The sequence below is a fragment of the Chiloscyllium punctatum genome, chromosome 13 (assembly GCF_047496795.1).
Source record: "Chiloscyllium punctatum isolate Juve2018m chromosome 13, sChiPun1.3, whole genome shotgun sequence".
NCBI lineage: Eukaryota > Metazoa > Chordata > Chondrichthyes > Orectolobiformes > Hemiscylliidae > Chiloscyllium > Chiloscyllium punctatum.
This window is the reverse complement of record NC_092751.1, coordinates 77501279-77525627: the sequence shown is the minus strand read 5'-3', so window position 1 is coordinate 77525627 and position 24349 is coordinate 77501279. Positions and strand designations below refer to the sequence as shown.

At 44.4% G+C, this 24349-nt stretch overlaps 12 non-coding genes across 12 annotated transcripts; all 12 read left to right on the top strand.

Annotated features, from left to right (window-relative positions):
• Positions 1 to 752: 752 nt before the first annotated feature.
• On the top strand, positions 753 to 834 carry trnas-aga (transfer RNA serine (anticodon AGA)). The gene has a single exon. It is a non-coding gene; the product is annotated as a tRNA-Ser (tRNA).
• Positions 835 to 2961: 2127 nt separating this feature from the next.
• Positions 2962 to 3034, top strand: trnar-ucg (transfer RNA arginine (anticodon UCG)). Its single transcript has one exon. It is a non-coding gene; the product is annotated as a tRNA-Arg (tRNA).
• Positions 3035 to 4425: 1391 nt separating this feature from the next.
• Positions 4426 to 4507, top strand: trnas-aga (transfer RNA serine (anticodon AGA)). Its single transcript has one exon. It is a non-coding gene; the product is annotated as a tRNA-Ser (tRNA).
• A 3591-nt stretch (positions 4508 to 8098) lies between these two features.
• trnas-aga (transfer RNA serine (anticodon AGA)) lies at positions 8099 to 8180 on the top strand. Its single transcript has one exon. It is a non-coding gene; the product is annotated as a tRNA-Ser (tRNA).
• A 2127-nt stretch (positions 8181 to 10307) lies between these two features.
• On the top strand, positions 10308 to 10380 carry trnar-ucg (transfer RNA arginine (anticodon UCG)). Its single transcript has one exon. It is a non-coding gene; the product is annotated as a tRNA-Arg (tRNA).
• A 1391-nt stretch (positions 10381 to 11771) lies between these two features.
• trnas-aga (transfer RNA serine (anticodon AGA)) lies at positions 11772 to 11853 on the top strand. The gene has a single exon. It is a non-coding gene; the product is annotated as a tRNA-Ser (tRNA).
• A 2128-nt stretch (positions 11854 to 13981) lies between these two features.
• trnar-ucg (transfer RNA arginine (anticodon UCG)) lies at positions 13982 to 14054 on the top strand. The gene has a single exon. It is a non-coding gene; the product is annotated as a tRNA-Arg (tRNA).
• Positions 14055 to 15445: 1391 nt separating this feature from the next.
• On the top strand, positions 15446 to 15527 carry trnas-aga (transfer RNA serine (anticodon AGA)). The gene has a single exon. It is a non-coding gene; the product is annotated as a tRNA-Ser (tRNA).
• A 2128-nt stretch (positions 15528 to 17655) lies between these two features.
• trnar-ucg (transfer RNA arginine (anticodon UCG)) lies at positions 17656 to 17728 on the top strand. Its single transcript has one exon. It is a non-coding gene; the product is annotated as a tRNA-Arg (tRNA).
• Positions 17729 to 19119: 1391 nt separating this feature from the next.
• Positions 19120 to 19201, top strand: trnas-aga (transfer RNA serine (anticodon AGA)). Its single transcript has one exon. It is a non-coding gene; the product is annotated as a tRNA-Ser (tRNA).
• A 2128-nt stretch (positions 19202 to 21329) lies between these two features.
• On the top strand, positions 21330 to 21402 carry trnar-ucg (transfer RNA arginine (anticodon UCG)). Its single transcript has one exon. It is a non-coding gene; the product is annotated as a tRNA-Arg (tRNA).
• Positions 21403 to 22793: 1391 nt separating this feature from the next.
• Positions 22794 to 22875, top strand: trnas-aga (transfer RNA serine (anticodon AGA)). Its single transcript has one exon. It is a non-coding gene; the product is annotated as a tRNA-Ser (tRNA).
• Positions 22876 to 24349: the final 1474 nt, after the last annotated feature.

Sequence of the window (24349 nt, the reverse complement as noted above, 5' to 3'; positions counted from 1 at the left end):
ATACAAATAGCTGCAGTTGCTGGAAATCTGAGCCTAAAACGAAAATTGTTTGCGGAACGCAGAAAGACTGGCAACATAAACATCGACTTTCCTGCTCCTCGGATGCTGCTGTGCTTTTCCAGCATTTTCTGATCTAAAATCAGGTTTCCAGCATCTGCAGTCCTCACTCCTGCCGAGTTCCTTCAGTGTCGCTGGTTCCCAATTCAAGAACTCCATCTCTGGCGGTTTCATATCTGTACCTCCATGCTGTGGAATTGAAGAGTGAAGAAAAGTAACTCACCCCCTCCATCTCTGGGGTAATTAGGGGCTGAAAGTGAATCGTATCACATTGAAGTATATCTACAAGCGACTTAATCTCTGTCTTTTATTGGGAACCATCTCTTTCATTGTAACCATCAGGAAAGACCATTTCGTTCGCTAAATAAAGAAATGAATATGTCACTAACCTTTGTTTGTTTCATGTCCAAGAATACTCAGATCAATAGCTCCCTTGATTACCTCTGTTGGTCATGTTCGCAAAGAGATCGAGCAAATTGCCAAGTGTGATTTTCCTTTCAATAAATAATTTTGACTCAATTTTGCTGCAAATATCTTTTCCTAACTTTGTGCTTTTCTTCTTTGACATTGGTGTCTCGCACCTTACAAATGACAGCAAAGGTATGAATGGAGATGGAAACATTTCACTCAAGTCAGCGGCAGCTTTCAATGAGATCACGGCTGATTTGGTCAGTGCTCAGGACGCAGTGCCGTCTGTAGTCATGGCCGAGTGGTTAAGGCGATGGATTAGAAATCCATTGGGGTCTCCCCACGTAGGTTCGAATCCTGTTGACTACGTTTTCCGTGCTTTGCTGCTGGAACAATTCAAAGTTCAGAAAGCCCGTTTTGCAAACCAGGCCTGTAATTTGATTAGACTTGAGAAACTCGAGTTCTTCATCAGAAATGCTCCACATTTAAAACATTATCTCTGTTTCTCTTTCCAGATACACTGCTCGACACATCGGGTTTCTGCAGTTGTTATTGAACGCCCTGAGCAGAAGTGCTGCTTTTCATTAGATTCCTTTAATCCCTTGTCCTCTGTTCTCTGACTCTGGTCATTGGCAACACTTCCTCTTGCTCGTCAGAGTGCTCATTCCCCACCGCTCCGTCTCCCATCATTACAAACAACCGCAGGAAATTGCCACTTAACCATCTTTGTTCCAAAGTGAAACTCACCAGCCTAGGAACTCTCTCCACCAAATGGGACTTCTCATCCCTGGACATGGAAAAGCCAGAGGATTGTGAAGAGATACTGTGAACATATTGTCAGTTGGCATTTGGAAAAATGTTTAGGAAGCAAACCATATAATTTAGGCTCCAGCTTTGGAAATCTTGAGAAACTCTTTGGGAAATGGAATCACAGGAGATTGAAGAAGTGTAAATTGTCAGTCCGAGTAGAGGAAGGGACATTGACTCTGATGTTCTCGGCACAGGAATTGATCTGAGACATTGAAAGAATTATCGCTCCCGTACGTGAGCAATACAAACTTCATCTGGACGGTGGGACAATGAAAAACTCTGGAACACTCAAGACAATATCCAAATATTGACTGAGATCACGACAGTACGAGTACGATAGATGGGTCAGTATTTGTCCAGTGTGTGCGGGAGGGCTTCCTGACACAGTATGTAGACATGGCTTCAAGGGAAGAAGCCACTTTCGATTTAGTACTGGGTAACGAGCCTGGCCAGGTTTTAGATTTGGAAGTAGGTGAGCACTGTGGAGACAGCGATCACAATTCTCTCAGGTTTACTTTCGTGATGGAAAGGGATAGGTGTACTCCACGGAGCAAGAGTTTCAGCTGGTGGAAGGGAAATCACGATGCAATGAGGTAAGATTTAGGAAGCGCAGAGTTGGGTAGGAAACTGTAGGGGGTGAGCACATTAAAAATGTGAAGCTTATTCAAGGAAAAGCTCCTGTGTGTCCTCGATAAGTATGTACCTGTCAGGCAGGGAGGAAGATATAGAACGCGTGAGCCGTGGTTTACTAAGGAAGGTGGAATCCCTGGTCAAGAAGAACAAGAAGTCTTATGTTAGGACAAAACGTGAAAACTCAGTTAGAGCGCTCGAGGTTTCCAACGATCTCAGGAAAGACCTAAAAAGAGAGCTGGGAAGAGCCAGGAGGAGACATGAGAAGTTGTTGGCAGATAGGATCAGGGTTAACGCTAAGGCTTTCCATAGGTATGTCAGGAATAAAAGAATGACGAGAGTTAAATCTGGGACAATCAAGGATAATAGTGGGAAGTCGTGTGTGGAGTCAGTGGAGATAGAGGAAGCACTAAATAAATATTTTTCGACAGAGTTCGCTATAGATAATGAAAATGTTGGCGAGGAAGATACAGAGATACTTGCGTCTAGACTAGAAGAGATTGAGGTTCACAAGGAAGAGATATTAGAAATACTGCAGAGTGTGAAAATAGATAAGTCAGCTGGGCCGGATGGGATCTATCTGATGTTGTTTAGCAAATGCACTGCAGGAAGGTACAAATCAAGCTGATGCTAACAACGGCTCGTTTTGAGCCGCTAATTTGCAGTGAAGTGGCGGCGCCAATAAAAGGTGTCACGCAGCTCGTCTAATTCCACATCCTGAGCTCGAAATGAGCAGATGTCTCTCGCTGAGTTTCGCCAGGGTCTTGCTTAGACGACACCATGACACGTTTTCACTGGAGTAGATCATGAAATCGCGTCGTGAATGTGAATAAAACGATGGGCACTTCCAGCAGAGAAGGAGGCGACCCTGAAACAGGCAGCTCTGGACAAATGTTTCTCCTTTGCCAGTGAAAGGCACTGCTTCACAAATTGGAAACTTCGAAGTGAAGCAGTGTTGGTGATTATCTTCGCTGCTTGTTCACCTTTTTAATTCTGATTCCGTGAAAGTCCATGGCATTACATATCGACATACTGCCGTTGCTTTGCGCGTCTATTGGGCCAGTAGCGTAATGGATAACGCGTCTGACTTCGGATCAGAAGATTGTAGGTTCGAGTCCTACCTGGCTCGTGGGGAGTGTCTCTCTTTAACCGTGCCCCTCGTTGACGTTCCCCTGCAAAGCCCTGCCGGGACGTCGCTTCTGTGCTTCCGCATTTAAAACTTGCATTTGTCTTATTGTCCATTTCAAATTCCAGCTCACCACAACGGAGACCTCTGTCGGTTTGGGGGTGCCTTTGTGGGTGAAAATGAGCATGAGTTCCTCAAAAGAGTGACAAGTCGTTGTGGAAGTGTCATACATCTGTGCCATTTAAGAACACAGGATAAAGTCATTGACATTTGCCCTTGGAACATTAGAACACACGACACTTTGGGCCAAAGTTGGAAACTGCGACTGGAATAGATGGCTCTCTGATCAGGCGGAATGGCCTTTTCCCACTTTGTAAATCTACGAAGACAAGTTGAAAATAATCTGCAACGAAAATGTTCATAAAGGGTGTTTTATTTACACTAAATACGATAGTATCTATCGCCTTGTCTTGTTATTTACTTGTGAAGATTCGGTACTCTCAGCACCGTGGCCCGGATCGTATTCCCGCTCATGGAATGGTTGTATTGTTCAGCTAACATATCGGTGTACCAGTACTTCTGCCGATTTTCCGATGCTAGCAGTTCATTGGTTTTGTCCAAAACATTATGAATGTTAACATAATACAAATAGCTGCAGTTGCTGGAAATCTGAGCCTAAAACGAAAATTGTTTGCGGAACGCAGAAAGACTGGCAACAGAAACATCGACTTTCCTGCTCCTCGGATGCTGCTGTGCTTTTCCAGCATTTTCTGATCTAAAATCAGGTTTCCAGCATCTGCAGTCCTCACTCCTGCCGAGTTCCTTCAGTGTCGCTGGTTCCCAATTCAAGAACTCCATCTCTGGCGGTTTCATATCTGTACCTCCATGCTGTGGAATTGAAGAGTGAAGAAAAGTAACTCACCCCCTCCATCTCTGGGGTAATTAGGGGCTGAAAGTGAATCGTATCACATTGAAGTATATCTACAAGCGACTTAATCTCTGTCTTTTATTGGGAACCATCTCTTTCATTGTAACCATCAGGAAAGACCATTTCGTTCGCTAAATAAAGAAATGAATATGTCACTAACCTTTGTTTGTTTCATGTCCAAGAATACTCAGATCAATAGCTCCCTTGATTACCTCTGCTGGTCATGTTCGCAAAGAGATCGAGCAAATTGCCAAGTGTGATTTTCCTTTCAATAAATAATTTTGACTCAATTTTGCTGCAAATATCTTTTCCTAACTTTGTGCTTTTCTTCTTTGACATTGGTGTCTCGCACCTTACAAATGACAGCAAAGGTATGAATGGAGATGGAAACATTTCACTCAAGTCAGCGGCAGCTTTCAATGAGATCACGGCTGATTTGGTCAGTGCTCAGGACGCAGTGCCGTCTGTAGTCATGGCCGAGTGGTTAAGGCGATGGATTAGAAATCCATTGGGGTCTCCCCACGTAGGTTCGGATCCTGCTGACTGCGTTTTCCGTGCTTTGCTGCTGGAACAATTCAAAGTTCAGAAAGCCCGTTTTGCAAACCAGGCCTGTAATTTGATTAGACTTGAGAAACTCGAGTTCTTCATCAGAAATGCTCCACATTTAAAACATTATCTCTGTTTCTCTTTCCAGATACACTGCTCGACACATCGGGTTTCTGCAGTTGTTATTGAACGCCCTGAGCAGAAGTGCTGCTTTTCATTAGATTCCTTTAATCCCTTGTCCTCTGTTCTCTGACTCTGGTCATTGGCAACACTTCCTCTTGCTCGTCAAAGTGCTCATTCCCCACCGCTCCGTCTCCCATCATTACAAACAACCACAGGAAATTGCCACTTAACCATCTTTGTTCCAAAGTGAAACTCACCAGCCTAGGAACTCTCTCCACCAAATGGGACTTCTCATCCCTGGACATGGAAAAGCCAGAGGATTGTGAAGAGATACTGTGAACATATTGTCAGTTGGCAGTTGGAAAAATGTTTAGGAAGCAAACCATATAATTTAGGCTCCAGCTTTGGAAATCTTGAGAAACTCTTTGGGAAATGGAATCACAGGAGATTGAAGAAGTGTAAATTGTCAGTCCGAATAGAGGAAGGGACATTGACTCTGATGTTCTCGGCACAGGAATTGATCTGAGACATTGAAAGAATTATCGCTCCCGTACGTGAGCAATACAAACTTCATCTGGACGGTGGGACAATGAAAAACTCTGGAACACTCAAGACAATATCCAAATATTGACTGAGATCACGACAGTACGAGTACGATAGATGGGTCAGTTTTTGTCCAGTGTGTGCGGGAGGGATTCCTGACACAGTATGTAGACATGCCTTCAAGGGAAGAAGCCACTTTCGATTTAGTACTGGGTAACGAGCCTGGCCAGGTTTTAGATTTGGAAGTAGGTGAGCACTGTGGAGACAGCGATCACAATTCTCTCAGGTTTACTTTCGTGATGGAAAGGGATAGGTGTACTCCACGGAGCAAGAGTTTCAGCTGGTGGAAGGGAAATCACGATGCAATGAGGTAAGATTTAGGAAGCGCAGAGTTGGGTAGGAAACTGTAGGGGGTGAGCACATTAAAAATGTGAAGCTTATTCAAGGAAAAGCTCCTGTGTGTCCTCGATAAGTATGTACCTGCCAGGCAGGGAGGAAGATATAGAACGCGTGAGCCGTGGTTTACTAAGGAAGGTGGAATCCCTGGTCAAGAAGAACAAGAAGTCTTATGTTAGGACAAAACGTGAAAACTCAGTTAGAGCGCTCGAGGTTTCCAACGATCTCAGGAAAGACCTAAAAAGGGAGCTGGGAAGAGCCAGGAGGAGACATGAGAAGTTGTTGGCAGATAGGATCAGGGTTAACGCTAAGGCTTTCCATAGGTATGTTAGGAATAAAAGAATGACGAGAGTTAAATCTGGGACAATCAAGGATAATAGTGGGAAGTCGTGTGTGGAGTCAGTGGAGATAGAGGAAGCACTAAATAAATATTTTTCGACAGAGTTCGCTATAGATAATGAAAATGTTGGCGAGGAAGATACAGAGATACTTGCGTCTAGACTAGAAGAGATTGAGGTTCACAAGGAAGAGATATTAGAAATACTGCAGAGTGTGAAAATAGATAAGTCAGCTGGGCCGGATGGGATCTATCTGATGTTGTTTAGCCAATGCACTGCAGGAAGGTACAAATCAAGCTGATGCTAACAACGGCTCGTTTTGAGCCGCTAATTTGCAGTGAAGTGGCGGCGCCAATAAAAGGTGTCACGCAGCTCGTCTAATTCCACATCCTGAGCTCGAAATGAGCAGATGTCTCTCGCTGAGTTTCGCCAGGGTCTTGCTTAGACGACACCATGACACGTTTTCACTGGAGTAGATCATGAAATCGCGTCGTGAATGTGAATAAAACGATGGGCACTTCCAGCAGAGAAGGAGGCGACCCTGAAGCAGGCAGCTCTGGACAAATGTTTCTCCTCTGCCAGTGAAAGGCACTGCTTCACAAATTGGAAACTTCGAAGTGAAGCAGTGTTGGTGATTATCTTCGCTGCTTGTTCACCTTTTTAATTCTGATTCCGTGAAAGTCCATGGCATTACATATCGACATTCTGCCGTGGCTGTGCGCGTCTATTGGGCCAGTAGCGTAATGGATAACGCGTCTGACTTCGGATCCGAAGATTGTAGGTTCGAGTCCTACCTGCCTCGTGGGGAATGTCTCACTTTAACCGTGCCCCTCGTTGACGCTCCCCTGCAAAGCCCTGCCGGGACGTCGCTTCTGTGCTTCCGCATTTAAAACTTGCATTTGTCTTATTGTCCATTTCAAATTCCAGCTCACCACAACGGAGACCTCTGTCGGTTTGGGGGTGCCTTTGTGGGTGAAAATGAGCATGAGTTCCTCAAAAGAGTGACAAGTCGTTGTGGAAGTGTCATACATCTGTGCCATTTAAGAACACAGGATAAAGTCATTGACATTTGCCCTTGGAACATTAGAACACACGACACTTTGGGCCAAAGTTGGAAACTGCGACTGGAATAGATGGCTCTCTGATCAGGCGGAATGGCCTTTTCCCACTTTGTAAATCTACGAAGACAAGTTGAAAATAATCTGCAACGAAAATGTTCATAAAGGGTGTTTTATTTACACTAAATACGATAGTATCTATCGCCTTGTCTTGTTATTTACTTGTGAAGATTCGGTACTCTCAGCACCGTGGCCCGGATCGTATTCCCGCTCATGGAATGGTTGTATTGTTCAGCTAACGTATCGGTGTACCAGTACTTCTGCCGATTTTCCGATGCTAGCAGGTCATTGGTTTTGTCCAAAACATTATGAATGTTAACATAATACAAATAGCTGCAGTTGCTGGAAATCTGAGCCTAAAACGAAAATTGTTTGTGGAACGCTGAAAGACTGGCAACAGAAACATCGACTTTCCTGCTCCTCGGATGCTGCTGTGCTTTTCCAGCATTTTCTGATCTAAAATCAGGTTTCCAGCATCTGCAGTCCTCACTCCTGCCGAGTTCCTTCAGTGTCGCTGGTTCCCAATTCAAGAACTCCATCTCTGGCGGTTTCATATCTGTACCTCCATGCTGTGGAATTGAAGAGTGAAGAAAAGTAACTCACCCCCTCCATTTCTGGGGTAATTAGGGGCTGAAAGTGAATCGTATCACATTGAAGTATATCTACAAGCGACTTAATCTCTGTCTTTTATTGGGAACCATCTCTTTCATTGTAACCATCAGGAAAGACCATTTCGTTCGCTAAATAAAGAAATGAATATGTCACTAACCTTTGTTTGTTTCATGTCCAAGAATACTCAGATCAATAGCTCCCTTGATTACCTCTGCTGGTCATGTTCGCAAAGAGATCGAGCAAATTGCCAAGTGTGATTTTCCTTTCAATAAATAATTTTGACTCAATTTTGCTGCAAATATCTTTTCCTAACTTTGTGCTTTTCTTCTTTGACATTGGTGTCTCGCACCTTACAAATGACAGCAAAGGTATGAATGGAGATGGAAACATTTCACTCAAGTCAGCGGCAGCTTTCAATGAGATCACGGCTGATTTGGTCAGTGCTCAGGACGCAGTGCCGTCTGTAGTCATGGCCGAGTGGTTAAGGCGATGGATTAGAAATCCATTGGCGTCTCCCCACGTAGATTCGAATCCTGCTGACTATGTTTTCCGTGCTTTGCTGCTGGAACAATTCAAAGTTCAGAAAGCCCGTTTTGCAAACCAGGCCTGTAATTTGATTAGACTTGAGAAACTCGAGTTCTTCATCAGAAATGCTCCACATTTAAAACATTATCTCTGTTTCTCTTTCCAGATACACTGCTCGACACATCGGGTTTCTGCAGTTGTTATTGAACGCCCTGAGCAGAAGTGCTGCTTTTCATTAGATTCCTTTAATCCCTTGTCCTCTGTTCTCTGACTCTGGTCATTGGCAACACTTCCTCTTGCTCGTCAGAGTGCTCATTCCCCACCGCTCCGTCTCCCATCATTACAAACAACCGCAGGAAATTGCCACTTAACCATCTTTGTTCCAAAGTGAAACTCACCAGCCTAGGAACTCTCTCCACCAAATGGGACTTCTCATCCCTGGACATGGAAAAGCCAGAGGATTGTGAAGAGATACTGTGAACATATTGTCAGTTGGCAGTTGGAAAAATGTTTAGGAAGCAAACCATATAATTTAGGCTCCAGCTTTGGAAATCTTGAGAAACTCTTTGGGAAATGGAATCACAGGAGATTGAAGAAGTGTAAATTGTCAGTCCGAGTAGAGGAAGGGACATTGACTCTGATGTTCTCGGCACAGGAATTGATCTGAGACATTGAAAGAATTATCGCTCCCGTACGTGAGCAATACAAACTTCATCTGGACGGTGGGACAATGAAAAACTCTGGAACACTCAAGACAATATCCAAATATTGACTGAGATCACGACAGTACGAGTACGATAGATGGGTCAGTTTTTGTCCAGTGTGTGCGGGAGGGATTCCTGACACAGTATGTAGACATGCCTTCAAGGGAAGAAGCCACTTTCGATTTAGTACTGGGTAACGAGCCTGGCCAGGTTTTAGATTTGGAAGTAGGTGAGCACTGTGGAGACAGCGATCACAATTCTCTCAGGTTTACTTTCGTGATGGAAAGGGATAGGTGTACTCCACGGAGCAAGAGTTTCAGCTGGTGGAAGGGAAATCACGATGCAATGAGGTAAGATTTAGGAAGCGCAGAGTTGGGTAGGAAACTGTAGGGGGTGAGCACATTAAAAATGTGAAGCTTATTCAAGGAAAAGCTCCTGTGTGTCCTCGATAAGTATGTACCTGCCAGGCAGGGAGGAAGATATAGAACGCGTGAGCCGTGGTTTACTAAGGAAGGTGGAATCCCTGGTCAAGAAGAACAAGAAGTCTTATGTTAGGACAAAACGTGAAAACTCAGTTAGAGCGCTCGAGGTTTCCAACGATCTCAGGAAAGACCTAAAAAGAGAGCTGGGAAGAGCCAGGAGGAGACATGAGAAGTTGTTGGCAGATAGGATCAGGGTTAACGCTAAGGCTTTCCATAGGTATGTCAGGAATAAAAGAATGACGAGAGTTAAATCTGGGACAATCAAGGATAATAGTGGGAAGTCGTGTGTGGAGTCAGTGGAGATAGAGGAAGCACTAAATAAATATTTTTCGACAGAGTTCGCTATAGATAATGAAAATGTTGGCGAGGAAGATACAGAGATACTTGCGTCTAGACTAGAAGAGATTGAGGTTCACAAGGAAGAGATATTAGAAATACTGCAGAGTGTGAAAATAGATAAGTCAGCTGGGCCGGATGGGATCTATCTGATGTTGTTTAGCAAATGCACTGCAGGAAGGTACAAATCAAGCTGATGCTAACAACGGCTCGTTTTGAGCCGCTAATTTGCAGTGAAGTGGCGGCGCCAATAAAAGGTGTCACGCAGCTCGTCTAATTCCACATCCTGAGCTCGAAATGAGCAGATGTCTCTCGCTGAGTTTCGGCAGGGTCTTGCTTAGACGACACCATGACACGTTTTCACTGGAGTAGATCATGAAATCGCGTCGTGAATGTGAATAAAACGATGGGCACTTCCAGCAGAGAAGGAGGCGACCCTGAAACAGGCAGCTCTGGACAAATGTTTCTCCTTTGCCAGTGAAAGGCACTGCTTCACAAATTGGAAACTTCGAAGTGAAGCAGTGTTGGTGATTATCTTCGCTGCTTGTTCACCTTTTTAATTCTGATTCCGTGAAAGTCCATGGCATTACATATCGACATTCTGCCGTTGCTGTGCACGTCTATTGGGCCAGTAGCGTAATGGATAACGCGTCTGACTTCGGATCAGAAGATTGTAGGTTCGAGTCCTACCTGGCTCGTGGGGAGTGTCTCACTTTAACCGTGCCCCTCGTTGACGCTCCCCTGCAAAGCCCTGCCGGGACGTCGCTTCTGTGCTTCCGCATTTAAAACTTGCATTTGTCTTATTGTCCATTTCAAATTCCAGCTCACCACAACGGAGACCTCTGTCGGTTTGGGGGTGCCTTTGTGGGTGAAAATGAGCATGAGTTCCTCAAAAGAGTGACAAGTCGTTGTGGAAGTGTCATACATCTGTGCCATTTAAGAACACAGGATAAAGTCATTGACATTTGCCCTGGGAACATTAGAACACACGACACTTTGGGCCAAAGTTGGAAACTGCGACTGGAATAGATGGCTCTCTGATCAGGCGGAATGGCCTTTTCCCACTTTGTAAATCTACGAAGACAAGTTGAAAATAATCTGCAACGAAAATGTTCATAAAGGGTGTTTTATTTACACTAAATACGATAGTATCTATCGCCTTGTCTTGTTATTTACTTGTGAAGATTCGGTACTCTCAGCACCGTGGCCCGGATCGTATTCCCGCTCATGGAATGGTTGTATTGTTCAGCTAACATATCGGTGTACCAGTACTTCTGCCGATTTTCCGATGCTAGCAGCTCATTGGTTTTGTCCAAAACATTATGAATGTTAACATAATACAAATAGCTGCAGTTGCTGGAAATCTGAGCCTAAAACGAAAATTGTTTGCGGAACGCTGAAAGACTGGCAACAGAAACATCGACTTTCCTGCTCCTCGGATGCTGCTGTGCTTTTCCAGCATTTTCTGATCTAAAATCAGGTTTCCAGCATCTGCAGTCCTCACTCCTGCCGAGTTCCTTCAGTGTCGCTGGTTCCCAATTCAAGAACTCCATCTCTGGCGGTTTCATATCTGTACCTCCATGCTGTGGAATTGAAGAGTGAAGAAAAGTAACTCACCCCCTCCATCTCTGGGGTAATTAGGGGCTGAAAGTGAATCGTATCACATTGAAGTATATCTACAAGCGACTTAATCTCTGTCTTTTATTGGGAACCATCTCTTTCATTGTAACCATCAGGAAAGACCATTTCGTTCGCTAAATAAAGAAATGAATATGTCACTAACCTTTGTTTGTTTCATGTCCAAGAATACTCAGATCAATAGCTCCCTTGATTACCTCTGCTGGTCATGTTCGCAAAGAGATCGAGCAAATTGCCAAGTGTGATTTTCCTTTCAATAAATAATTTTGACTCAATTTTGCTGCAAATATCTTTTCCTAACTTTGTGCTTTTCTTCTTTGACATTGGTGTCTCGCACCTTACAAATGACAGCAAAGGTATGAATGGAGATGGAAACATTTCACTCAAGTCAGCGGCAGCTTTCAATGAGATCACGGCTGATTTGGTCAGTGCTCAGGACGCAGTGCCGTCTGTAGTCATGGCCGAGTGGTTAAGGCGATGGATTAGAAATCCATTGGGGTCTCCCCACGTAGGTTCGGATCCTGCTGACTGCGTTTTCCGTGCTTTGCTGCTGGAACAATTCAAAGTTCAGAAAGCCCGTTTTGCAAACCAGGCCTGTAATTTGATTAGACTTGAGAAACTCGAGTTCTTCATCAGAAATGCTCCACATTTAAAACATTATCTCTGTTTCTCTTTCCAGATACACTGCTCGACACATCGGGTTTCTGCAGTTGTTATTGAACGCCCTGAGCAGAAGTGCTGCTTTTCATTAGATTCCTTTAATCCCTTGTCCTCTGTTCTCTGACTCTGGTCATTGGCAACACTTCCTCTTGCTCGTCAAAGTGCTCATTCCCCACCGCTCCGTCTCCCATCATTACAAACAACCGCAGGAAATTGTCCCCTTAACCATCTTTGTTCCAAAGTGAAACTCACCAGCCTAGGAACTCTCTCCACCAAATGGGACTTCTCATCCCTGGACATGGAAAAGCCAGAGGATTGTGAAGAGATACTGTGAACATATTGTCAGTTGGCAGTTGGAAAAATGTTTAGGAAGCAAACCATATAATTTAGGCTCCAGCTTTGGAAATCTTGAGAAACTCTTTGGGAAATGGAATCACAGGAGATTGAAGAAGTGTAAATTGTCAGTCCGAGTAGAGGAAGGGACATTGACTCTGATGTTCTCGGCACAGGAATTGATCTGAGACATTGAAAGAATTATCGCTCCCGTACGTGAGCAATACAAACTTCATCTGGACGGTGGGACAATGAAAAACTCTGGAACACTCAAGACAATATCCAAATATTGACTGAGATCACGACAGTACGAGTACGATAGATGGGTCAGTTTTTGTCCAGTGTGTGCGGGAGGGATTCCTGACACAGTATGTAGACATGCCTTCAAGGGAAGAAGCCACTTTCGATTTAGTACTGGGTAACGAGCCTGGCCAGGTTTTAGATTTGGAAGTAGGTGAGCACTGTGGAGACAGCGATCACAATTCTCTCAGGTTTACTTTCGTGATGGAAAGGGATAGGTGTACTCCACGGAGCAAGAGTTTCAGCTGGTGGAAGGGAAATCACGATGCAATGAGGTAAGATTTAGGAAGCGCAGAGTTGGGTAGGAAACTGTAGGGGGTGAGCACATTAAAAATGTGAAGCTTATTCAAGGAAAAGCTCCTGTGTGTCCTCGATAAGTATGTACCTGCCAGGCAGGGAGGAAGATATAGAACGCGTGAGCCGTGGTTTACTAAGGAAGGTGGAATCCCTGGTCAAGAAGAACAAGAAGTCTTATGTTAGGACAAAACGTGAAAACTCAGTTAGAGCGCTCGAGGTTTCCAACGATCTCAGGAAAGACCTAAAAAGAGAGCTGGGAAGAGCCAGGAGGAGACATGAGAAGTTGTTGGCAGATAGGATCAGGGTTAACGCTAAGGCTTTCCATAGGTATGTCAGGAATAAAAGAATGACGAGAGTTAAATCTGGGACAATCAAGGATAATAGTGGGAAGTCGTGTGTGGAGTCAGTGGAGATAGAGGAAGCACTAAATAAATATTTTTCGACAGAGTTCGCTATAGATAATGAAAATGTTGGCGAGGAAGATACAGAGATACTTGCGTCTAGACTAGAAGAGATTGAGGTTCACAAGGAAGAGATATTAGAAATACTGCAGAGTGTGAAAATAGATAAGTCAGCTGGGCCGGATGGGATCTATCTGATGTTGTTTAGCAAATGCACTGCAGGAAGGTACAAATCAAGCTGATGCTAACAACGGCTCGTTTTGAGCCGCTAATTTGCAGTGAAGTGGCGGCGCCAATAAAAGGTGTCACGCAGCTCGTCTAATTCCACATCCTGAGCTCGAAATGAGCAGATGTCTCTCGCTGAGTTTCGGCAGGGTCTTGCTTAGACGACACCATGACACGTTTTCACTGGAGTAGATCATGAAATCGCGTCGTGAATGTGAATAAAACGATGGGCACTTCCAGCAGAGAAGGAGGCGACCCTGAAACAGGCAGCTCTGGACAAATGTTTCTCCTTTGCCAGTGAAAGGCACTGCTTCACAAATTGGAAACTTCGAAGTGAAGCAGTGTTGGTGATTATCTTCGCTGCTTGTTCACCTTTTTAATTCTGATTCCGTGAAAGTCCATGGCATTACATATCGACATTCTGCCGTTGCTGTGCACGTCTATTGGGCCAGTAGCGTAATGGATAACGCGTCTGACTTCGGATCAGAAGATTGTAGGTTCGAGTCCTACCTGGCTCGTGGGGAGTGTCTCACTTTAACCGTGCCCCTCGTTGACGCTCCCCTGCAAAGCCCTGCCGGGACGTTGCTTCTGTGCTTCCGCATTTAAAACTTGCATTTGTCTTATTGTCCATTTCAAATTCCAGCTCACCACAACGGAGACCTCTGTCGGTTTGGGGGTGCCTTTGTGGGTGAAAATGAGCATGAGTTCCTCAAAAGAGTGACAAGTCGTTGTGGAAGTGTCATACATCTGTGCCATTTAAGAACACAGGATAAAGTCATTGACATTTGCCCTGGGAACATTAGAACACACGACACTTTGGGCCAAAGTTGGAAACTGCGACTGGAATAGATGGCTCTCTGATCAGGCGGAATGGCCTTTTCCCACTTTGTAAATCTACGAAGACAAGTTGAAAATAATCTGCAACGAAAATGTTCATAAAGGGTGTTTTATTTACACTAAATACGATAGTATCTATCGCCTTGTCTTGTTATTTACTTGTGAAGATTCGGTACTCTCAGCACCGTGGCCCGGATCGTATTCCCGCTCATGGAATGGTTGTATTGTTCAGCTAACATATCGGTGTACCAGTACTTCTGCCGATTTTCCGATGCTAGCAGCTCATTGGTTTTGTCCAAAACATTATGAATGTTAACATAATACAAATAGCTGCAGTTGCTGGAAATCTGAGCCTAAAACGAAAATTGTTTGCGGAACGCAGAAAGACTGGCAACAGAAACATCGACTTTCCTGCTCCTCGGATGCTGCTGTGCTTTTCCAGCATTTTCTGATCTAAAATCAGGTTTCCAGCATCTGCAGTCCTCACTCCTGCCGAGTTCCTTCAGTGTCGCTGGTTCCCAATTCAAGAACTCCATCTCTGGCGGTTTCATATCTGTACCTCCATGCTGTGGAATTGAAGAGTGAAGAAAAGTAACTCACCCCCTCCATCTCTGGGGTAATTAGGGGCTGAAAGTGAATCGTATCACATTGAAGTATATCTACAAGCGACTTAATCTCTGTCTTTTATTGGGAACCATCTCTTTCATTGTAACCATCAGGAAAGACCATTTCGTTCGCTAAATAAAGAAATGAATATGTCACTAACCTTTGTTTGTTTCATGTCCAAGAATACTCAGATCAATAGCTCCCTTGATTACCTCTGCTGGTCATGTTCGCAAAGAGATCGAGCAAATTGCCAAGTGTGATTTTCCTTTCAATAAATAATTTTGACTCAATTTTGCTGCAAATATCTTTTCCTAACTTTGTGCTTTTCTTCTTTGACATTGGTGTCTCGCACCTTACAAATGACAGCAAAGGTATGAATGGAGATGGAAACATTTCACTCAAGTCAGCGGCAGCTTTCAATGAGATCACGGCTGATTTGGTCAGTGCTCAGGACGCAGTGCCGTCTGTAGTCATGGCCGGGTGGTTAAGGCGATGGATTAGAAATCCATTGGGGTCTCCCCACGTAGGTTCGGATCCTGCTGACTGCGTTTTCCGTGCTTTGCTGCTGGAACAATTCAAAGTTCAGAAAGCCCGTTTTGCAAACCAGGCCTGTAATTTGATTAGACTTGAGAAACTCGAGTTCTTCATCAGAAATGCTCCACATTTAAAACATTATCTCTGTTTCTCTTTCCAGATACACTGCTCGACACATCGGGTTTCTGCAGTTGTTATTGAACGCCCTGAGCAGAAGTGCTGCTTTTCATTAGATTCCTTTAATCCCTTGTCCTCTGTTCTCTGACTCTGGTCATTGGCAACACTTCCTCTTGCTCGTCAAAGTGCTCATTCCCCACCGCTCCGTCTCCCATCATTACAAACAACCGCAGGAAATTGTCCCCTTAACCATCTTTGTTCCAAAGTGAAACTCACCAGCCTAGGAACTCTCTCCACCAAATGGGACTTCTCATCCCTGGACATGGAAAAGCCAGAGGATTGTGAAGAGATACTGTGAACATATTGTCAGTTGGCAGTTGGAAAAATGTTTAGGAAGCAAACCATATAATTTAGGCTCCAGCTTTGGAAATCTTGAGAAACTCTTTGGGAAATGGAATCACAGGAGATTGAAGAAGTGTAAATTGTCAGTCCGAGTAGAGGAAGGGACATTGACTCTGATGTTCTCGGCACAGGAATTGATCTGAGACATTGAAAGAATTATCGCTCCCGTACGTGAGCAATACAAACTTCATCTGGACGGTGGGACAATGAAAAACTCTGGAACACTCAAGACAATATCCAAATATTGACTGAGATCACGACAGTACGAGTACGATAGATGGGTCAGTTTTTGTCCAGTGTGTGCGGGAGGGATTCCTGACACAGTATGTAGACATGCCTTCAAGGGAAGAAGCCACTTTCGATTTAGTACTGGGTAACGAGCCTGGCCAGGTTTTAGATTTGGAAGTAGGTGAGCACTGTGGAGACAGCGATCACAATTCTCTCAGGTTTACTTTCGTGATGGAAAGGGATAGGTGTACTCCACGGAGCAAGAGTTTCAGCTGGTGGAAGGGAAATCACGATGCAATGAGGTAAGATTTAGGAAGCGCAGAGTTGGGTAGGAAACTGTAGGGGGTGAGCACATTAAAAATGTGAAGCTTATTCAAGGAAAAGCTCCTGTGTGTCCTCGATAAGTATGTACCTGCCAGGCAGGGAGGAAGATATAGAACGCGTGAGCCGTGGTTTACTAAGGAAGGTGGAATCCCTGGTCAAGAAGAACAAGAAGTCTTATGTTAGGACAAAACGTGAAAACTCAGTTAGAGCGCTCGAGGTTTCCAACGATCTCAGGAAAGACCTAAAAAGAGAGCTGGGAAGAGCCAGGAGGAGACATGAGAAGTTGTTGGCAGATAGGATCAGGGTTAACGCTAAGGCTTTCCATAGGTATGTCAGGAATAAAAGAATGACGAGAGTTAAATCTGGGACAATCAAGGATAATAGTGGGAAGTCGTGTGTGGAGTCAGTGGAGATAGAGGAAGCACTAAATAAATATTTTTCGACAGAGTTCGCTATAGATAATGAAAATGTTGGCGAGGAAGATACAGAGATACTTGCGTCTAGACTAGAAGAGATTGAGGTTCACAAGGAAGAGATATTAGAAATACTGCAGAGTGTGAAAATAGATAAGTCAGCTGGGCCGGATGGGATCTATCTGATGTTGTTTAGCAAATGCACTGCAGGAAGGTACAAATCAAGCTGATGCTAACAACGGCTCGTTTTGAGCCGCTAATTTGCAGTGAAGTGGCGGCGCCAATAAAAGGTGTCACGCAGCTCGTCTAATTCCACATCCTGAGCTCGAAATGAGCAGATGTCTCTCGCTGAGTTTCGGCAGGGTCTTGCTTAGACGACACCATGACACGTTTTCACTGGAGTAGATCATGAAATCGCGTCGTGAATGTGAATAAAACGATGGGCACTTCCAGCAGAGAAGGAGGCGACCCTGAAACAGGCAGCTCTGGACAAATGTTTCTCCTTTGCCAGTGAAAGGCACTGCTTCACAAATTGGAAACTTCGAAGTGAAGCAGTGTTGGTGATTATCTTCGCTGCTTGTTCACCTTTTTAATTCTGATTCCGTGAAAGTCCATGGCATTACATATCGACATTCTGCCGTTGCTGTGCACGTCTATTGGGCCAGTAGCGTAATGGATAACGCGTCTGACTTCGGATCAGAAGATTGTAGGTTCGAGTCCTACCTGGCTCGTGGGGAGTGTCTCACTTTAACCGTGCCCCTCGTTGACGCTCCCCTGCAAAGCCCTGCCGGGACGTTGCTTCTGTGCTTCCGCATTTAAAACTTGCATTTGTCTTATTGTCCATTTCAAATTCCAGCTCACCACAACGGAGACCTCTGTCGGTTTGGGGGTGCCTTTGTGGGTGAAAATGAGCATGAGTTCCTCAAAAGAGTGACAAGTCGTTGTGGAAGTGTCATACATCTGTGCCATTTAAGAACACAGGATAAAGTCATTGACATTTGCCCTGGGAACATTAGAACACACGACACTTTGGGCCAAAGTTGGAAACTGCGACTGGAATAGATGGCTCTCTGATCAGGCGGAATGGCCTTTTCCCACTTTGTAAATCTACGAAGACAAGTTGAAAATAATCTGCAACGAAAATGTTCATAAAGGGTGTTTTATTTACACTAAATACGATAGTATCTATCGCCTTGTCTTGTTATTTACTTGTGAAGATTCGGTACTCTCAGCACCGTGGCCCGGATCGTATTCCCGCTCATGGAATGGTTGTATTGTTCAGCTAACATATCGGTGTACCAGTACTTCTGCCGATTTTCCGATGCTAGCAGCTCATTGGTTTTGTCCAAAACATTATGAATGTTAACATAATACAAATAGCTGCAGTTGCTGGAAATCTGAGCCTAAAACGAAAATTGTTTGCGGAACGCTGAAAGACTGGCAACAGAAACATCGACTTTCCTGCTCCTCGGATGCTGCTGTGCTTTTCCAGCATTTTCTGATCTAAAATCAGGTTTCCAGCATCTGCAGTCCTCACTCCTGCCGAGTTCCTTCAGTGTCGCTGGTTCCCAATTCAAGAACTCCATCTCTGGCGGTTTCATATCTGTACCTCCATGCTGTGGAATTGAAGAGTGAAGAAAAGTAACTCACCCCCTCCATCTCTGGGGTAATTAGGGGCTGAAAGTGAATCGTATCACATTGAAGTATATCTACAAGCGACTTAATCTCTGTCTTTTATTGGGAACCATCTCTTTCATTGTAACCATCAGGAAAGACCATTTCGTTCGCTAAATAAAGAAATGAATATGTCACTAACCTTTGTTTGTTTCATGTCCAAGAATACTCAGATCAATAGCTCCCTTGATTACCTCTGCTGGTCATGTTCGCAAAGAGATCGAGCAAATTGCCAAGTGTGATTTTCCTTTCAATAAATAATTTTGACTCAATTTTGCTGCAAATATCTTTTCCTAACTTTGTGCTTTTCTTCTTTGACATTGGTGTCTCGCACCTTACAAATGACAGCAAAGGTATGAATGGAGATGGAAACATTTCACTCAAGTCAGCGGCAGCTTTCAATGAGATCACGGCTGATTTGGTCAGTGCTCAGGACGCAGTGCCGTCTGTAGTCATGGCCGGGTGGTTAAGGCGATGGATTAGAAATCCATTGGGGTCTCCCCACGTAGGTTCGGATCCTGCTGACTGCGTTTTCCGTGCTTTGCTGCTGGAACAATTCAAAGTTCAGAAAGCCAGTTTTGCAAACCAGGCCTGTAATTTGATTAGACTTGAGAAACTCGAGTTCTTCATCAGAAATGCTCCACATTTAAAACATTATCTCTGTTTCTCTTTCCAGATACACTGCTCGACACATCGGGTTTCTGCAGTTGTTATTGAACGCCCTGAGCAGAAGTGCTGCTTTTCATTAGATTCCTTTAATCCCTTGTCCTCTGTTCTCTGACTCTGGTCATTGGCAACACTTCCTCTTGCTCGTCAAAGTGCTCATTCCCCACCGCTCCGTCTCCCATCATTACAAACAACCGCAGGAAATTGTCCCCTTAACCATCTTTGTTCCAAAGTGAAACTCACCAGCCTAGGAACTCTCTCCACCAAATGGGACTTCTCATCCCTGGACATGGAAAAGCCAGAGGATTGTGAAGAGATACTGTGAACATATTGTCAGTTGGCAGTTGGAAAAATGTTTAGGAAGCAAACCATATAATTTAGGCTCCAGCTTTGGAAATCTTGAGAAACTCTTTGGGAAATGGAATCACAGGAGATTGAAGAAGTGTAAATTGTCAGTCCGAGTAGAAGAAGGGACATTGACTCTGATGTTCTCGGCACAGGAATTGATCTGAGACATTGAAAGAATTATCGCTCCCGTACGTGAGCAATACAAACTTCATCTGGACGGTGGGACAATGAAAACCTCTGGAACACTCAAGACAATATCCAAATATTGACTGAGATCACGACAGTACGAGTACGATAGATGGGTCAGTTTTTGTCCAGTGTGTGCGGGAGGGATTCCTGACACAGTATGTAGACATGCCTTCAAGGGAAGAAGCCACTTTCGATTTAGTACTGGGTAACGAGCCTGGCCAGGTTTTAGATTTGGAAGTAGGTGAGCACTGTGGAGACAGCGATCACAATTCTCTCAGGTTTACTTTCGTGATGGAAAGGGATAGGTGTACTCCACGGAGCAAGAGTTTCAGCTGGTGGAAGGGAAATCACGATGCAATGAGGTAAGATTTAGGAAGCGCAGAGTTGGGTAGGAAACTGTAGGGGGTGAGCACATTAAAAATGTGAAGCTTATTCAAGGAAAAGCTCCTGTGTGTCCTCGATAAGTATGTACCTGCCAGGCAGGGAGGAAGATATAGAACGCGTGAGCCGTGGTTTACTAAGGAAGGTGGAATCCCTGGTCAAGAAGAACAAGAAGTCTTATGTTAGGACAAAACGTGAAAACTCAGTTAGAGCGCTCGAGGTTTCCAACGATCTCAGGAAAGACCTAAAAAGAGAGCTGGGAAGAGCCAGGAGGAGACATGAGAAGTTGTTGGCAGATAGGATCAGGGTTAACGCTAAGGCTTTCCATAGGTATGTCAGGAATAAAAGAATGACGAGAGTTAAATTTGGGACAATCAAGGATAATAGTGGGAAGTCGTGTGTGGAGTCAGTGGAGATAGAGGAAGCACTAAATAAATATTTTTCGACAGAGTTCGCTATAGATAATGAAAATGTTGGCGAGGAAGATACAGAGATACTTGCGTCTAGACTAGAAGAGATTGAGGTTCACAAGGAAGAGATATTAGAAATACTGCAGAGTGTGAAAATAGATAAGTCAGCTGGGCCGGATGGGATCTATCTGATGTTGTTTAGCAAATGCACTGCAGGAAGGTACAAATCAAGCTGATGCTAACAACGGCTCGTTTTGAGCCGCTAATTTGCAGTGAAGTGGCGGCGCCAATAAAAGGTGTCACGCAGCTCGTCTAATTCCACATCCTGAGCTCGAAATGAGCAGATGTCTCTCGCTGAGTTTCGGCAGGGTCTTGCTTAGACGACACCATGACACGTTTTCACTGGAGTAGATCATGAAATCGCGTCGTGAATGTGAATAAAACGATGGGCACTTCCAGCAGAGAAGGAGGCGACCCTGAAACAGGCAGCTCTGGACAAATGTTTCTCCTTTGCCAGTGAAAGGCACTGCTTCACAAATTGGAAACTTCGAAGTGAAGCAGTGTTGGTGATTATCTTCGCTGCTTGTTCACCTTTTTAATTCTGATTCCGTGAAAGTCCATGGCATTACATATCGACATTCTGCCGTGGCTGTGCGCGTCTATTGGGCCAGTAGCGTAATGGATAACGCGTCTGACTTCGGATCAGAAGATTGTAGGTTCGAGTCCTACCTGGCTCGTGGGGAATGTCTCACTTTAACCGTGCCCCTCGTTGACGCTCCCCTGCAAAGCCCTGCCGGGACGTCGCTTCTGTGCTTCCGCATTTAAAACTTGCATTTGTCTTATTGTCCATTTCAAATTCCAGCTCACCACAACGGAGACCTCTGTCGGTTTGGGGGTGCCTTTGTGGGTGAAAATGAGCATGAGTTCCTCAAAAGAGTGACAAGTCGTTGTGGAAGTGTCATACATCTGTGCCATTTAAGAACACAGGATAAAGTCATTGACATTTGCCCTGGGAACATTAGAACACACGACACTTTGGGCCAAAGTTGGAAACTGCGACTGGAATAGATGGCTCTCTGATCAGGCGGAATGGCCTTTTCCCACTTTGTAAATCTACGAAGACAAGTTGAAAATAATCTGCAACGAAAATGTTCATAAAGGGTGTTTTATTTACACTAAATACGATAGTATCTATCGCCTTGTCTTGTTATTTACTTGTGAAGATTCGGTACTCTCAGCACCGTGGCCCGGATCGTATTCCCGCTCATGGAATGGTTGTATTGTTCAGCTAACATATCGGTGTACCAGTACTTCTGCCGATTTTCCGATGCTAGCAGGTCATTGGTTTTGTCCAAAACATTATGAATGTTAACATAATACAAATAGCTGCAGTTGCTGGAAATCTGAGCCTAAAACGAAAATTGTTTGCGGAACGCAGAAAGACTGGCAACAGAAACATCGACTTTCCTGCTCCTCGGATGCTGCTGTGCTTTTCCAGCATTTTCTGATCTAAAATCAGGTTTCCAGCATCTGCAGTCCTCACTCCTGCCGAGTTCCTTCAGTGTCGCTGGTTCCCAATTCAAGAACTCCATCTCTGGCGGTTTCATATCTGTACCTCCATGCTGTGGAATTGAAGAGTGAAGAAAAGTAACTCACCCCCTCCATCTCTGGGGTAATTAGGGGCTGAAAGTGAATCGTATCACATTGAAGTATATCTACAAGCGACTTAATCTCTGTCTTTTATTGGGAACCATCTCTTTCATTGTAACCATCAGGAAAGACCATTTCGTTCGCTAAATAAAGAAATGAATATGTCACTAACCTTTGTTTGTTTCATGTCCAAGAATACTCAGATCAATAGCTCCCTTGATTACCTCTGCTGGTCATGTTCGCAAAGAGATCGAGCAAATTGCCAAGTGTGATTTTCCTTTCAATAAATAATTTTGACTCAATTTTGCTGCAAATATCTTTTCCTAACTTTGTGCTTTTCTTCTTTGACATTGGTGTCTCGCACCTTACAAATGACAGCAAAGGTATGAATGGAGATGGAAACATTTCACTCAAGTCAGCGGCAGCTTTCAATGAGATCACGGCTGATTTGGTCAGTGCTCAGGACGCAGCGCCGTCTGTAGTCATGGCCGAGTGGTTAAGGCGATGGATTAGAAATCCATTGGGGTCTCCCCACGTAGATTCGAATCCTGCTGACTATGTTTTCCGTGCTTTGCTGGTGGAACAATTCCAAGTTCAGAAAGCCCGTTTTGCAAACCAGGCCTGTAATTTGATTAGACTTGAGAAACTCGAGTTCTTCATCAGAAATGCTCCACATTTAAAACATTATCTCTGTTTCTCTTTCCAGATACACTGCTCGACACATCGGGTTTCTGCAGTTGTTATTGAACGCCCTGAGCAGAAGTGCTGCTTTTCATTAGATTCCTTTAATCCCTTGTCCTCTGTTCTCTGACTCTGGTCATTGGCAACACTTCCTCTTGCTCGTCAGAGTGCTCATTCCCCACCGCTCCGTCTCCCATCATTACAAACAACCGCAGGAAATTGCCACTTAACCATCTTTGTTCCAAAGTGAAACTCACCAGCCTAGGAACTCTCTCCACCAAATGGGACTTCTCATCCCTGGACATGGAAAAGCCAGAGGATTGTGAAGAGATACTGTGAACATATTGTCAGTTGGCAGTTGGAAAAATGTTTAGGAAGCAAACCATATAATTTAGGCTCCAGCTTTGGAAATCTTGAGAAACTCTTTGGGAAATGGAATCACAGGAGATTGAAGAAGTGTAAATTGTCAGTCCGAGTAGAGGAAGGGACATTGACTCTGATGTTCTCGGCACAGGAATTGATCTGAGACATTGATAGAATTATCGCTCCCGTACGTGAGCAATACAAACTTCATCTGGACGGTGGGACAATGAAAAACTCTGGAACACTCAAGACAATATCCAAATATTGACTGAGATCACGACAGTACGAGTAAGATAGATGGGTCAGCTTTTGTCCAGTGTGTGCGGGAGGGATTCCTGACACAGTATGTAGACATGCCTTCAAGGGAAGAAGCCACTTTCGATTTAGTACTGGGTAACGAGCCTGGCCAGGTTTTAGATTTGGAAGTAGGTGAGCACTGTGGAGACAGCGATCACAATTCTCTCAGGTTTACTTTCGTGATGGAAAGGGATAGGTGTACTCCACGGAGCAAGAGTTTCAGCTGGTGGAAGGGAAATCACGATGCAATGAGGTAAGATTTAGGAAGCGCAGAGTTGGGTAGGAAACTGTAGGGGGTGAGCACATTAAAAATGTGAAGCTTATTCAAGGAAAAGCTCCTGTGTGTCCTCGATAAGTATGTACCTGCCAGGCAGGGAGGAAGATATAGAACGCGTGAGCCGTGGTTTACTAAGGAAGGTGGAATCCCTGGTCAAGAAGAACAAGAAGTCTTATGTTAGGACAAAACGTGAAAACTCAGTTAGAGCGCTCGAGGTTTCCAACGATCTCAGGAAAGACCTAAAAAGAGAGCTGGGAAGAGCCAGGAGGAGACATGAGAAGTTGTTGGCAGGTAGGATCAGGGTTAACGCTAAGGCTTTCCATAGGTATGTCAGGAATAAAAGAATGACGAGAGTTAAATTTGGGACAATCAAGGATAATAGTGGGAAGTCGTGTGTGGAGTCAGTGGAGATAGAG